We start from the raw sequence: 13,592 nt of genomic DNA on the forward strand, positions 1-13,592 counted from the left end.
CTGTCGTCTGCACCCTTCATTTATTTTATTTATTTGTTTTAAAGATTTTCTGTATTTATTCATGAGAGACACAGAGAGAGGCAGAGACACAGGCACAGGGAGAAGCAGGCCCGACGCAGGGAGCCCGATGCCGGACTGGATCCCCAGTCTCTAGGTTCAGCCCTGGGCCTGAGGCAGGTGCTCAACCGCTGAGCCCCCGGGCTGCCCTCCACCCCTCATTTAACTCAGGAGAAACGTGCCTGATGGGAAATAAAGGGCACTTGTGAGCAAACTGGGATGGGAACCCAAAGGGCCGATGGCCACCGCTGGCCGCAGCCTGCAGGCCTCCGGGCCTGGGAGCGCAGCCGAGGCGGGGCTCCCCGCTCCTCCCCTCCCGCAGCCCCGGCGCCTGCGGCCAGCCGAGGTCCTTCGCCTGCAAGTGTCCGCGGGGGCCCTCGGCTGATCCAGTGACTCGGGGCTCCCCGCTGCCCGGCTCTGCCCCGGGGGCTCTGGAACATTCACCGGGGGGCCCGGGTCAGCCTCTCCAGGCTCAGGGGCGAGGGGCCTGCGCGGCCCAGGCAGCAGGTGGCCTCGGTCAGCCCCGCTGGGCCTTGGTTTGTTCCGCAGGATGAGGGGACTGGGGTCCCCAGCCCGCTGAGCGCCGCAGCGTCCTGGGCCGGGGGGCTGCAAGGGACCCTGCGCTTCTCTCGTGATGAAATTTACATTCGGAAGCCCCTGGCCGGCTGCTCAGAAGAGCTTGGGACTCTTGCTCTCAGGGTCGTGAGTTGGAGCCCCACGACGGGGAGAGAGATTACTGAAAATTATGATAATAATAATAAATAAACTTAAATTTGCATTTGTGAGCAGGGTTCCTGACTGATTGGAGTCATGGTTTTCAGCTGCTTCCAAGGAAGCGCACTCCACGTGGTGAAGCAGAGCATGATTCTCAGTGTTGGGGGGAAGGGACCACTTGTAATAATGACCATCTAGGTGGGGAGACTGGGGGGCTCAGCGGTGGAGGGTCTGCCTTGGGCCCAGGCCATGACCCCAGGTCCCGGGTTCGAGTCCCAAGTCGGGCTCCCTGCAGGAAGCCTGCCTCTCCCTCTGCCTGGGTCTCTGCCTCTCTCTCTGGGTCTCTCATGAATAAATACAGAAAATCTTTTTTTTTTTTTTAATACAGAAAATCTTAAAAAAAAAAAAAAAAAAAGGGCAGCCCAGGGGGCTCAGTGATTTAGCTCCTGCCTTGGGCCCAGGGTGTGACTCTGAGGTCCCAGGATTGACTCCTCCATCTGGCTCCCTGCATGGAGCCTGCTGCTCCCTCTGCCTCTCTCGCTCTCTCTGGGTCTCTCATGAATAAATACAGAAAATCTTAAAATAAAATAAAAAAAAATTAACCACCCTTGCGAAGAAGGAGGCAGCCCCTTAGCACTTCCAGCCAGGGGCTCAAACAGGCATCCCCTCTACTCGCAGCAACACTGGAGCCACCCGGCCTGGGGTACCCCGCATCTGTGGGAACAGGGCCCCAGGTGCCCGCGCCCCCTCCGTGGGCCCTCATCCTCTGTGGGGGGACCGTGGCCCGCCCGGGGCGCGGGGGCCTCCCCCGCAAAGAGCGATGCTGTGCCTGCTGCTCCTGCTGCTCCTGTCATGGGGCCTCCAGGTCACCCCAAGATCCCTGGGGGTCCGTGCTCCTCCGGGAGCCTCAGTGCTGGGCGAGTCCGGGACAGATGCTGTCGTGGGTCCCCAAAGGCTCCAGGCCACCTGTGCTTCGCCTCTCAGGGCCAGTGACACGCTGCTTGCTTTTCTTTCTTTCTCTTTCTTTCTTTCTTTCTTTCTTTCTTTCTTTCTTTCTTTCTTTCTTTCTTTCTTTCTTCTTTCTTTCTTTTCTTTCTTCCCTTCCTTTTTCTTTTTCTTTCCTTCTTTTCTTTCTTTTTCTTCTTCCTTCCTTCCTTTCTTTTCTTTCTTCCTTTTCTTCTTTCTTTCTGTTTTATTTATTTATTTATTTATTTATTTATTTATTTATTTAATTTTTATTTTTTTATGATAGTCACAGAGAGAGAGAGAGAGAGAGAGAGAGAGAGAGGCAGAGACCCAGGCAGAGGGAGAAGCAGGCTTCATGCAGGGAGCCCGATGTGGGACTCTATCCTGGGACCCCGGGGTCACGCCCTGGGCTGAAGGTGGGGCTAAATCGCTGAGCCACCTGGGCTGCCCTGTTTATTTATTTTTAACAAAGATTTTATTTATTTATTCATGAGAGACACACAGAGAGAGGCAGGGACACAGGCAGAGGGAGAAGCAGGCTCCCTGCAGGAGGCCGACACAGGACTTGATTCCAGGACCCCAGGGTTAGGCCCTGAGCCCAAGGCAGATGCTGCACTGCTGAGCCCCCAGGGGCCCCCATGGCAGGTTTTCTATACCCTACTCTTTTAAACCTGCAGCTTAAAATCTAGTTGTATTTCATTGCATACGATTATTCAGTCTAGAAAAATGCACAGCAAAGTAAAAATAAAATCACCCCTGAGCCTGACTGTAGATTTCCGCTCAGCTCATGCTCTCAGGGCCTGAGATGGAGCCGTGCTGGGCATGCGGCCTGCTTCAGATTCTCTCTCTCTCTCTCCCTCTGCCCCTCCACCAACCCCCCTCTTTCCCTTGCTAAAAAAAAAAAAAAAAAAAAAAAAAAGCGACCCCTGCTGCACTGTCTCTAGATGGCACCTAACTTTCCCAGGAACCCTATGAGGGCATTACACAGAGGGCAGCGAGGTTCAGGGGGGCAAAGTGATTTACGGGAGGACAAGCCTGGAGCGGCAAACATCAGACCCCAGCCCGCCTGAACCTGAGCTCGTCCCTTAGCTCTCTTGCCCCACGCAGACCCTATCTGTAGCGTCACCAGCTGCCGGCAGGCCCACTGCCCCACCAGGGCTCAGCTCCTGGGCCTCCAGTCCTGTGAGCCAGCAGCAGGGAGGGAGCAGGGAGGGATGCAGTGAGGTGAACCTGCCCTTTGCACGTCCTCTTCTGCTTAATGCTGAATGGAGGTTGTCTTCGTAGCCAGTTTGACATATAAAAGTTATTTCCAATTTCCTGACCTCAGACTAACAAAAGAATGTTCCTTTTCCAGTACATTTCAAAATGTTTTTTTTTTTTTTTTTTTTTTTAATTTAAGCAAGCTGTATGCAGGACATGGGGCATGATCTCACAAACCTGAGATCAAGAGTTGCATGGTCTACCGGGGCGGAGCCAGCCAGGCACCCCTGCCTGCGCCCCCCCCCCCCGCCCCCCCCCCCGCCCCCCGCGGTGTGTTTTAAGAACCCTGCAAAATCATCCATTTGATGTGATACAGAGTCCTGCCCTAGTTAGGAGATCTGAATTCCTCTATTTCTGGCTTTTCCAACAATTCCCTGTGTGACCTTGGAAAATCCACTGAGCCTTTCTGAGTCTGTTTCCTGAGCTGAAGTTGGATTAGACCAGTGTTTCCCACTGGTGGTAGACATATCATGGCGGTACCTAAAACAAGAGTTTTAGATTTTTGGTAGTTATGTATTAATTTTAATGTGTAAAAAAAATGTTAGTACATCACATCAATTATTTCCCAGGTATCGATTTTTAGGATGATGCTAAATAAAAAGGGCGAGTTATTTAGTAACCAGTATTACATAAACTCCAGTAGAGGGTTACCCAGGCAAGACAAAAATTGTGACAGTGGCCTGTGAATGAGTGAAGTTTGGGAAGTGCTGGATGGAACACAAAAGCTGTCTTTTACTGAATGTGCTGGGAACCTTGCACTTTATATGCATTTTTTTTTTCAAGTAGGCTCCAGGCTCAATGTGGGGCTTGAACTCTCAACCCTGAGATTCAGAGTCACATGCTCAAAAGAAAGAAAAAAGAGTTGCATGGTGTACGGACCAAGCCATCCAGGTACCCTTGCATTAATTTTTAAAATTCTTTTCTTTTTACAAGATTTATTATTTTATTTTATTTATTTTGTAAAGATATTATTTATTCACAAGAGACACAGAGAGAGATGCACAGACATAAGCAGGCTCCCCACGGGGAGCCCAATGCGGGGCTGGAGCCCAGGACCCCAGGATCGCGACCTGAGCCGAAGGCAGATGCTCAAGCACTGAGCCACCCAGGCATCACAATAAATAAAATCTTAAGGAAAAAAAAAATAAAAGACTACTGCAAACATTTTCACACACCGATGGAGCAAGCTTGATGAGCAAATAAATGAAGCTGGTGTCACAGGCTCGTGGATTTGTGGGGCAAAGCGGAAGAGCTGTTTGGGACCTTAGGGAACATCTTTGTCCGGGAGGCAATGCCTGTGTTGGGAAACCCATTCTTTGCAGCAAGTGAGAGGAGACAGGGATTTCAGAGAAAGAACAGGGTGGCAATTTTAAAAAATATGGGCATCTTTGCCCAGACATCAATCAGCACCGCCCCCCGCCCACCACCAAGCCCCCCACCCTGGATTTGGGGAAGGTAGTGAGTCTAGAAGCAACACTATTCCTGGATTCTCAGAGGGGTTCAGAGGCCCAGAGTAATGGGGGGGACAGAGAGGACGATATTCCCTCCCCACTTTCCCAGGGAACCGGATTGTCAGGTGGTATACTTTGTTACATCTTATTTTTTTATTTATTTTTATTTTTATTTTTTTTACTTTGTTGCATCTTAAACCCCAGACAGGACACAGAAACTTCTGTGTCCCTGGCCTCTTTAGCTGAGACCGAGGAGGCCGCCGGCCCTTGAGATGCAGCCAAGAGGATACCTTCGGGTGGGATGGCAGAGACTCGTGGGCTCCTGTGCCTTGGGTTGCGCGGCCCCCTCACCAGCAGGTCTCAGTGCTCTGGACACAAGGTGTAAGAGGCGATCGCCGACCCTCTGATGGTGGCCAATGCGCAAAGTGCCTCGGCAAGAGCCATGTGTGCAGGTGGGCTTGGTGGGAGGAGGGGGCAGGTAGGCCCGGGATTGAAAATGTGCACTGCAGGGACACCTGGGTGGCTCCGTCATGGCTCATGATCTCGGGGTCCTGGGGTCAAGCCTGGAGTCAGGTGCCCTACTCAGTAGGGGGCCTGCTTCTTCCTCTCCCTCTGTCTCTCCCCCTGCTCTTTCTCTCTCAAACAAATACATAAAATCTTAAAAAAAAAAAAAAAAAAGTTAACCATTTCACCAACAGCGCTGAGCACATCCTACCACGGCCTTGCATGGTGGCTGGATGAGCTGAGACAGGCGCTGCCAGTTTCTCGCCCCCCGCCCAAGGGGCTGAGAGGAAAATAGTAGACTTGACATCTGGAGAGCAGAAGTCCTGTTGCAATTTGTTTTTGTTTTATATGCTCCTAAAAAAGGAGAAAGAAAAGAAAAGAAAAGAGAAAAGAGAAAAGAGAAAAGAGAAAAGAGAGAAGAGAAGAAAGAGAAGAGAAGAGAAGAGAAGAGAAGAGAAGAAAAGAAAAGAAGAAAAGAAAAGGAAAGAAAAGAAAAAAAAAGAGAAGAAAAGAAAAGAGGAGGAAGGAAGGAAGGAAGGAGGAAGGAAGGAAGGAAGGAAGGAAGGAAGGAAGGAGGAAGGAAGGAAGGAGGAGGAAGGAAGGAAGGAAGGAAGGAAGGAAGGAGGAAGGAAGGAAGGAAGGAAGGAAGGAAGGAAGGAAGGAAGGAAGGAAGGAAGGAAGGAAGGTAGTTTCGAGCCTGGAGAGGCTGCATCCTGTCACCCAGGCTCCTTGGTGTTCTCGGAGCTGCTCTACTTTGACTGCACGGCCCGGATCCATCTGGAAAACCGCGTCGCAGGAAACACAGGGCATTGCCAAAGGCATTTGCTTTCGTGCCTCGTGGGTTCCAAAAGAGCCTGCTGTTTCCAAGGAACTTACAAGTGTAAAATTAAGATTTTGAAGCTTCACAAGTCGAACTTTGTACAATTTCACACTCCTCCTCCCTTCTGGAGGGGGTCAGCCCAGCGCGGGAGGGCTGTATTCCCAGCTTGGAGCAGGGCACCCAGAGGCGGGTGGAGCGCTCAGACTCGGGCGCATCCCCAGCCCCTGCCACCCCCAGCCGTGGGACCTGGACAAGCCACTAAGCTTTGAAAGCCTTTGAGCTTCTTTGATCAGAATAAAATGGGGTGAGGAATAAGGAGACCTGTGGTGTTGCAGTTTAGGCCACGGACGCAGACTCATCACCCCCAAAATGATGAATGGTAATGACCAGGATGAAGCTTTGGGAAACTGAACCATAAGACACGTGGAAGGAAGAAAATTATAACCCATGATCCCGCTACCCGTGGACTTTCTAGTCTTTCCTCCTCTGAGCATGTTTATGGCCCACATGTGATCGGTCTGCATTACATCCGCAGGTTAGGATTTTCAAAATCAAAAGACTTCTCTGGCTTTAATTTTGGCCGAGGCCGACCTACCGATGTTTCAGAGTCTCCGTGTGATTAGCACACCCCGCTGACACAGAGGACGCATGGAGGGCGGATGTGGCCCAGCTGGGAGAGCCGCAGATGTCATCATCTGATCAGGAGCCCAAGCTCAGCCTCACAGGAGGGATGCTGCTTTCTTGCCACCGTCCAAGGAGTGGGGGACACACTTCCCCATCAAAGAGCAGCATTCCTCAGCTCCCCATTGCTCTAACCCCCATCCGTCCGTGTGAGTGGCACGCCCGGCATGGGCGCGACTACAGGGAACGGATGGGGGCTGGTCCCTAACATTGGAGGCTACAAGGAAGTGGCACTGGGTCCAATCTATCCATCTATCATCCATCTATCATCTATCTATCATCCATCTATCATCTATCTATCATCTATCTATCATCTATCTATCTATCATCTATCATCTATCTAATCTATCAATCATCTATATGTATTTATCACATATAAATATACATATATATTTATTTATCACACTTTTTTATCCATTCATCTGTCAGCGGACACTTAGGTTGTTTCCACGCCTTGGCTATTGTGAACAGTGCTGCAATGACTATGGGCGTGCTAAAATCAAGATCCTGATTTCACGTTTGGAGGAAATTAATACTGGGACTTGGGAAGCTGCAACTTGGGACTTGGGAAGTTCTATTTTAATTTTTTGAGAAAACTCCATACTACTTTACAATTTTCCTTCTTTGGGGGGAGGTAACGATTTATTTATTTATTTATTTTTGAGAGAGACAGAGGGAGAGTGTGGGAGGCAGGGAAGAAGGGCAGAGGGAATGAATCTCAAGCAGACTTGCCTTGCCGCTGAGTGTGGAGCCCAATAGAGGGCTCGCTCCCAGGACCCTGAGGTCATGACCTGAGCCAAAGGTAGATGCTTAACCGACTGAGCCACCCAGGGGCCCCTCCATACTATTTTCTATCTCATTGCACATACTGTAGTCCCATCAGAGTATAAGAGTTCCAGTTTCTCCACACCCTCATCCACACTTGCTTTTTTTCTCTTTGATAATGCCCATCCGAACACGTGGGAGGTGGTATCTCATTGTGGTTTTGATTTGCCTTTCCCTGATGGTGGGAGGTACCAAGCTCCTCTGCACGTACCTGTTGGCCATCCGTAAGTCTTCTTTGGAGAAATGTCTATTCAAGTCCTTTGCCCCTTCAAAAATTGGGTAATTAGTTTTTTTTTTTTTCCATTGAGTGGTAGATGTTATTTATATATTTTGGAAATTAACTCCTTATGGGGTATATGGTTTGCAAATATGTTCTCTCATTCCACAGATTGCCTTTTTACTCTACTGATTGTTTGCTGTGTAGAAACTTTTTACTTTGATGTAGTCCCACTTGTCTATTTTTGCATTTGTTGCTGGGCTCATAGACATTTCAAATACGTCTATTTTAAGACTTTAATGTAGACTCTTCAGAGACTACCAACACCCACTATTTCAACCAGTTATTTGGTTTCTCTTTTTTTTCCCAGTGTCCTCTTTTCAGTAATGACCTCAATATACTTTTAGCTGGCAGGAATAGCAACAGAAAACCAGAGAACTGAAATACCACATTCATATTTAACACGTATATCTAGGCTTCCAGTCTGGAAACGTACAATACGCACTTTTTTTCCTTTAAGGGATCAAAAATTAGCTTTTCTGAAAGCACCATTATAACCAGAAGGAGAGGGCAGCCCTGGTGGCCCAGTGGTTTAGCGCCATCTTTGGCCCGAGGTGGGATCCTGGAGACCCAGAATCCCACATGGAGCCTGCTTCTCTCTCTGCCCCCGCCCCCCTCTCTCTATCTCTGTTTGTCATGAATAAATAAATAAAATCTTAAAAAAAAAAAATAACCAGAAGGAGAAGCTAGTATCTATGTCGAATACTTTTGTGACAGTTTCTGATGTAAATACATTATTTCTATCAATTCACTTAGTCTTCACAAATAATTCTACAAGGGAAGTACTATTAGGATGCCCATTTTAGGGAGAGACTGAGGAACTTGACCAAGGTCATACATGGAAGGTGGTAGGGTGGGATTATGGACCTAGGCAGTTTGGTTCTAATACCAGAGCTCTTCGTCGCAATGCTGCTCTGATTTTACTCTCTTCAGAGTACATAAATATCCTGGTTAACTTCCTGGTGGTATAGATTACATACAAGGAAATGTACAGGTTTTCAGTTGCATAAGTTTTGAGGTACACACCTCTGTAACCACCACCCCAGTGAAGATTTAACATATTTCCATCAACTCTCATGGTCCTTTTTTAAAATATTTTATTTATTTATTCATGAGAGACCAGAGAGAGAGGCAGAGATACAGGCAGAGGGAGAAGCAGGCTCCCCGTAGGGAGCCCGATGTGGGACTCGATCCTGGGTCTCCAGGATCACACCCTGGGCCAAAGGCAGGCGCTCTACCACTGAGCCACCCAGGGATCGCTCTCATGGTCCTTTGTAGTCAATCCTCCTCACCTCTTGCCAGGTGAACACTGGTCTGATTTCTATTACCCTAAGAGCTAATCTATTTTTGAAAATAATGCGATGAAGTTGGGAGAGATGTCTTCAAGTCATGTGCCCATGTAGGATCAACCTTGTGACTTCTAGAAGTTTCAAGCTTTTAGTTATGGAAGAAAAGTAATGAATCTGCAAGCATTTTCCAATATGTGTTCCCTCCAGATGATGTTTGGTGATATAAGTAACTGGGTCATACAATGGCATTTGTCTTATCTTTCACCACCCCCCATCCTGTACCACATCTTCTCTTGAATATGTTCTTGGTGTCTAGTGGGTGTCCTATTAGGAAAAAAAGACAATAGGGGTGCCTGGCTGGCTCAGTCAGAGTCAGAGCATGCAACTCTTGATCTCAGAGTCATGAGTTAGAGCCCCATGTTGGGTGTAGAGATTACTTAAATAAAAAAAAAATTAAGAAAGAGGGACACCTGGGTGGCTTAGCGGTTGAGCGTCTGCGTTTGGCTCAAGGCCCAGGGTCCTGGGATCGAGTCCCACATCGGGCTCCCTGCGAGGAGCCTCCTTCTCCCTCTGCCTGTGTCTCTGCCTCTCTGTGTCTCTCATGGATAAATAAAATCTAAAAAAAAAAAAAAAAAAAAAAAAAAAAAAAGAAAGAAAGAAAGAAAGAAAGAAAAAGACAATAAAAGTAAATACACTGAAGCCAAAATTAAATGAAGATGAGTTTTAGAATAATGGTTCAATAAAGTTAAATAGTTTTCTTTACTGCAGAACTTGAATTAAAAAAAAAAACCCCAACAACTTGAATTTATGTGGGGTGTCTCCAAAGAGATATGGTATGTAGTGTTTCTCAAACTCATTGAGCACAGAATCTTTTATGATAGAGTACATCAAAGGCCAGTGAGTGTGCTGCCAACCATAGAATGTGCTGAATTGAAATCCATCCTGCAAAAGATTTTGACTTCCTAATTAGTTTTTTGTTCTCATTAGCTATGGCTAACTAATTTTTTAAGTTAAGCCATAAAAACAATAGAGAGTAGAAGTGCCTGGATGGCTCAGCTGGGTGAGCATCCAACTCTTGATTTTGGCTCAGGTCATGATCTCAGGGTTGTGGGATGGAGCCCCAGAAGGGCTCCTCACAAGTCTGCTGTCTCCCTTCCCCTCACCTTGAGTGTGTGTGCTCTCTCTCAAATACATAAATCTTATTAAAAAAAAAAAAAGACACTAAAAAGAAAAGTTCATTTTCCCCTGTTCCAACTTCCAATCTCACTCCCAGAGTAACCAGTATTTAGAAGTCTGATATAAACTTTATATTATAGGGACACATGGGTGGCTCAGCACTTGAGCATCTGCCTTTGTCTCAGGTCATGATCCCAAGGTCCCGAGATTGAGTCCTACATGGGGTTCCCCACAGGGAGCCTGCTTCTCCCTCTGCCTCTGTCTGTGTCTCTCACGAATAAATAAATACAATCTTAAAAAAAATTTAAAATAAAAAAAATATTTTTAGTAATCTCTACACTCAACGTGGGGCTCAAACTTACAACTCTGAGATCAAGAATCACATGCTCCACTGACTGAGCCAGCCAGGCACCCCTCAGTTCCTTTTAATAAAATCAGTGAACATTAATTTTATAATTAGCAACGGTCTTTGTTAAAAATAATTTAATAAAGTACTTACAAAAAGCTTGCTTTCTTAACCAGCTTAACATCCCAACTACTTCTCAAATAATCTGTTTAGCCAAGTCTTTCTTCACAGCATGCACAAAAGCAAACAGCAGTCCAGCCCAGATGCTATGAGTCAGAACAGACTGCAATTGTTTTTAAGTTCATTACTTTTCAGTCCCTTTTCCCCCGATATTTGTTTTTCTTAAGTCATTATATAATTAAGAGCTTCCAAAGCTGAAAAGAAGTACTTCTGGTCCCTCTAGAGTTTATTAGGTTTATAGGTAATTGTCCAGAACTTCTTTGGTCCTGGGAAAGGGACTGGGGATAGGGAGTAAGACATGTTTCCATCCTCATGGGGCCCACAGCCAGCTGCTAGGATAATGCAGGATGAAAAGTCAAAGAGGAATAAATAAATGAAATCTTAAAAAAAAAAAAAAAAAAAAAGAAAAGTCAAAGAGGTGGCCCAGGGGAGAAATTGTTAGAGGATGAGACTAGGAGAGCTGATAACCTTAAAGAGAACAGAAGACTCAGAGGGTAGGGAATTCTCAAAGAAATAATGCAAGAAAATTTCCTAGAATTGAAAGCTACATGTTTCCAGTTTGAAAGGGCCCAGTGAGTGTTTAGTTAAATAGACGATCTTAAAGATTTACTTATTTGTTTGAGAGAGAGCAAGAGAGAGTGAGAGTCCACACTCAAGGGGTGGTTTTGGGGAGGGGTAGAAGGAGTGGGAGAGAGAGTCCCAAGCAGACTCCGCACTGAGCACAGGGCCAGACTTGGGCCTGATCTCACGACCCTGAGATCCGCCCCCCCCCCCCCCCCCCCCCCCCCCCCCCCGCAGATCAGGACCCTGGGGCAAAACCAAGAGTCGGATGCTTAACTGCCAGCCACCCAGGCACCCTGGAAAGAATCTTTAAGATCAAGTCTGATCTCTATGTTTTGCAGATAAGAAATCACAAGTGGCTCACTCAGAGCCACAGAGCTGTCAGCGGCAGGAGCAAGGTCTGCTGCCACAGTCCCGTGATCACCCCATCGGACGCCCAGGCCCCGAGCGAGGTGTTTTTCACACGTAGCTAACGTTTCTCAACTTGACTTGAATGGCTCCAGGCCATCAAATGTGGATTTTCTCATATACTTTTACCCATTCTTCCCCTTCAAGACCATAGATTAACGAGGTGCTTAAAATATGTACTGAATTCAGATTTGTGACTTTATTTCATGCTAGTTTGTGCTTTGCTATAACTTAACTGCTTTGTAAGGTGGGAAGATAGAGAAGAAATAAAGGAGAGTGAGGTCAAGTTACAGGGTGGTAAAGCTATTATTTGAGAGCTTTTGCTTGATTAGTATTAGAATATCAATCAGTAGTCTTGCCTTGAGACCATTTAAGTTTTCATGTGGGGTTGGTTGGGATAGAGGTATGTAGGGAACCCTTGACAAATTTCTGTGGCACCTTTAGACAATAACATATTGATGAGTGGCAGCAGGGACCTGATGTTGAGCTATCTTTTGTAGGTGGCCACAATCCATCAATCTACACAAAAAGCTGGAACAAGGGATTAGCTGATTTCTAAGAGTCAATTCATCCAATTCAGATCCCTATGGCTGTCTTCATAAGTCAATTCAGTAAGAAAAATAGTATTAACTGCCCACTATTCAAAATATTGTGTCAAACACGGGAGACAGGATAGAAATAGTTCTTGCTTTTGAGGGGATATAATTGTATAAGGCATTCATTCATTCATTCATTCATTCATTCATTCATAAAAAGATTTATTTTAGAGAGTGAGAAAGAGAGAGGGAGAAAGTGTACCCTTTAGCAGGGGGAGGGGGCGAGGGAGGGAATTTTCAAGCAGACTTCCCACTGACACGGAGCCCGATGTGGGGCTCAATCCCAGGACCCTGAGACCATGACCTGAGCCTAAATCAAGAGTAGGCCATCAACCGAGCCAGCCAGGAACCTTTATAAGACAATGTATTTAAGTAATGTCTTTAGAATAGGGTAATTTCTCATCTAAAGACTTTATCAGACTTTTTTTGTTTGTTTGTTTTTATGACTTTATTTATTCATGAGAGACACACAGAGAGAGGTAGAGACACAGGCAGAGGGAGAAGCAGGCTCCATGTAGGGAGCCTGACATGGGACTCGATCCCGGGACTCCAGGATCATGCCCTGGGCTGAAGGCAGGCACCAAACTGGCCACCCAGGCATCCCATATTTTATTAGATTGTAAGTAAAAAGATTTCTGGAAACAGGTTATTCATCTCCAAACTACTGACTAGCAAGCTCTGCTTTGGAAGAATAAAAAACCAGACTTTCTGGGTATAGGTTATCCAATGACGAAGGCTCTGTGTGAAATATTCTGTGAGGGTTTATATGTCCACATTCTCTGATGTGCACACACCACACACAGCAGTGTGGTGTGGTAACAAGAGCACCAGGTCAATAAGTATAATGTAGGATAAACTTCTTCCCATGTAATAGTTTTGGAAGGTTAAGACCCAGGTGTCTCAATAGAGGGACTTTTAAACTATTAAGTTAGGGGATCCCTGGGTGGCTCAGCGGTTTGGCACCTGCCTTCGGCCCAGGGCGCGATCCTGGAGTCCCGGGATTGAGTCCCACGTCGGGCTCCCTGCATGGAGCCTGCTTCTTCCTCTGCCTGTGTCTCTGCCTCTCTCTGTCTTTTATGAATAAATAAATAAGTAAATCTTAAAAAAAAAAACTATTAAGTTAGATTCCCCATGTTTCGACAGTGAAAAAGGGTAAAATATTAATTAAAAGAAAAATAGATGCTTGAAATGTACTAGGCCTCCCATTTTGTAGATTTTTTTTTTTTAAGATTTTATTTATTTATTCATGAGAGACACAGAGAGTGAGAGAGAGAGGCAGAGACATAGGCAGAGGGAGAAGCAGGCTCCGTGCAGGGAGCCCGACGTGGGACTTGACCCTGGGACTCTGGGATCATGCCCTGGGCCCAAGGCAGGTGCTAAACCGCTGAGCCACCCAGGGATCCCCCACGATTTCTTAATCAGATATGTTCCTTAGTGATTACAGACCGTAGTCATTTCTGTTTTAATTAAAAGAGGATCTG

Source organism: Vulpes lagopus, chromosome 5 (assembly GCF_018345385.1).
Source record: "Vulpes lagopus strain Blue_001 chromosome 5, ASM1834538v1, whole genome shotgun sequence".
NCBI classification, from domain to species: domain Eukaryota; kingdom Metazoa; phylum Chordata; class Mammalia; order Carnivora; family Canidae; genus Vulpes; species Vulpes lagopus.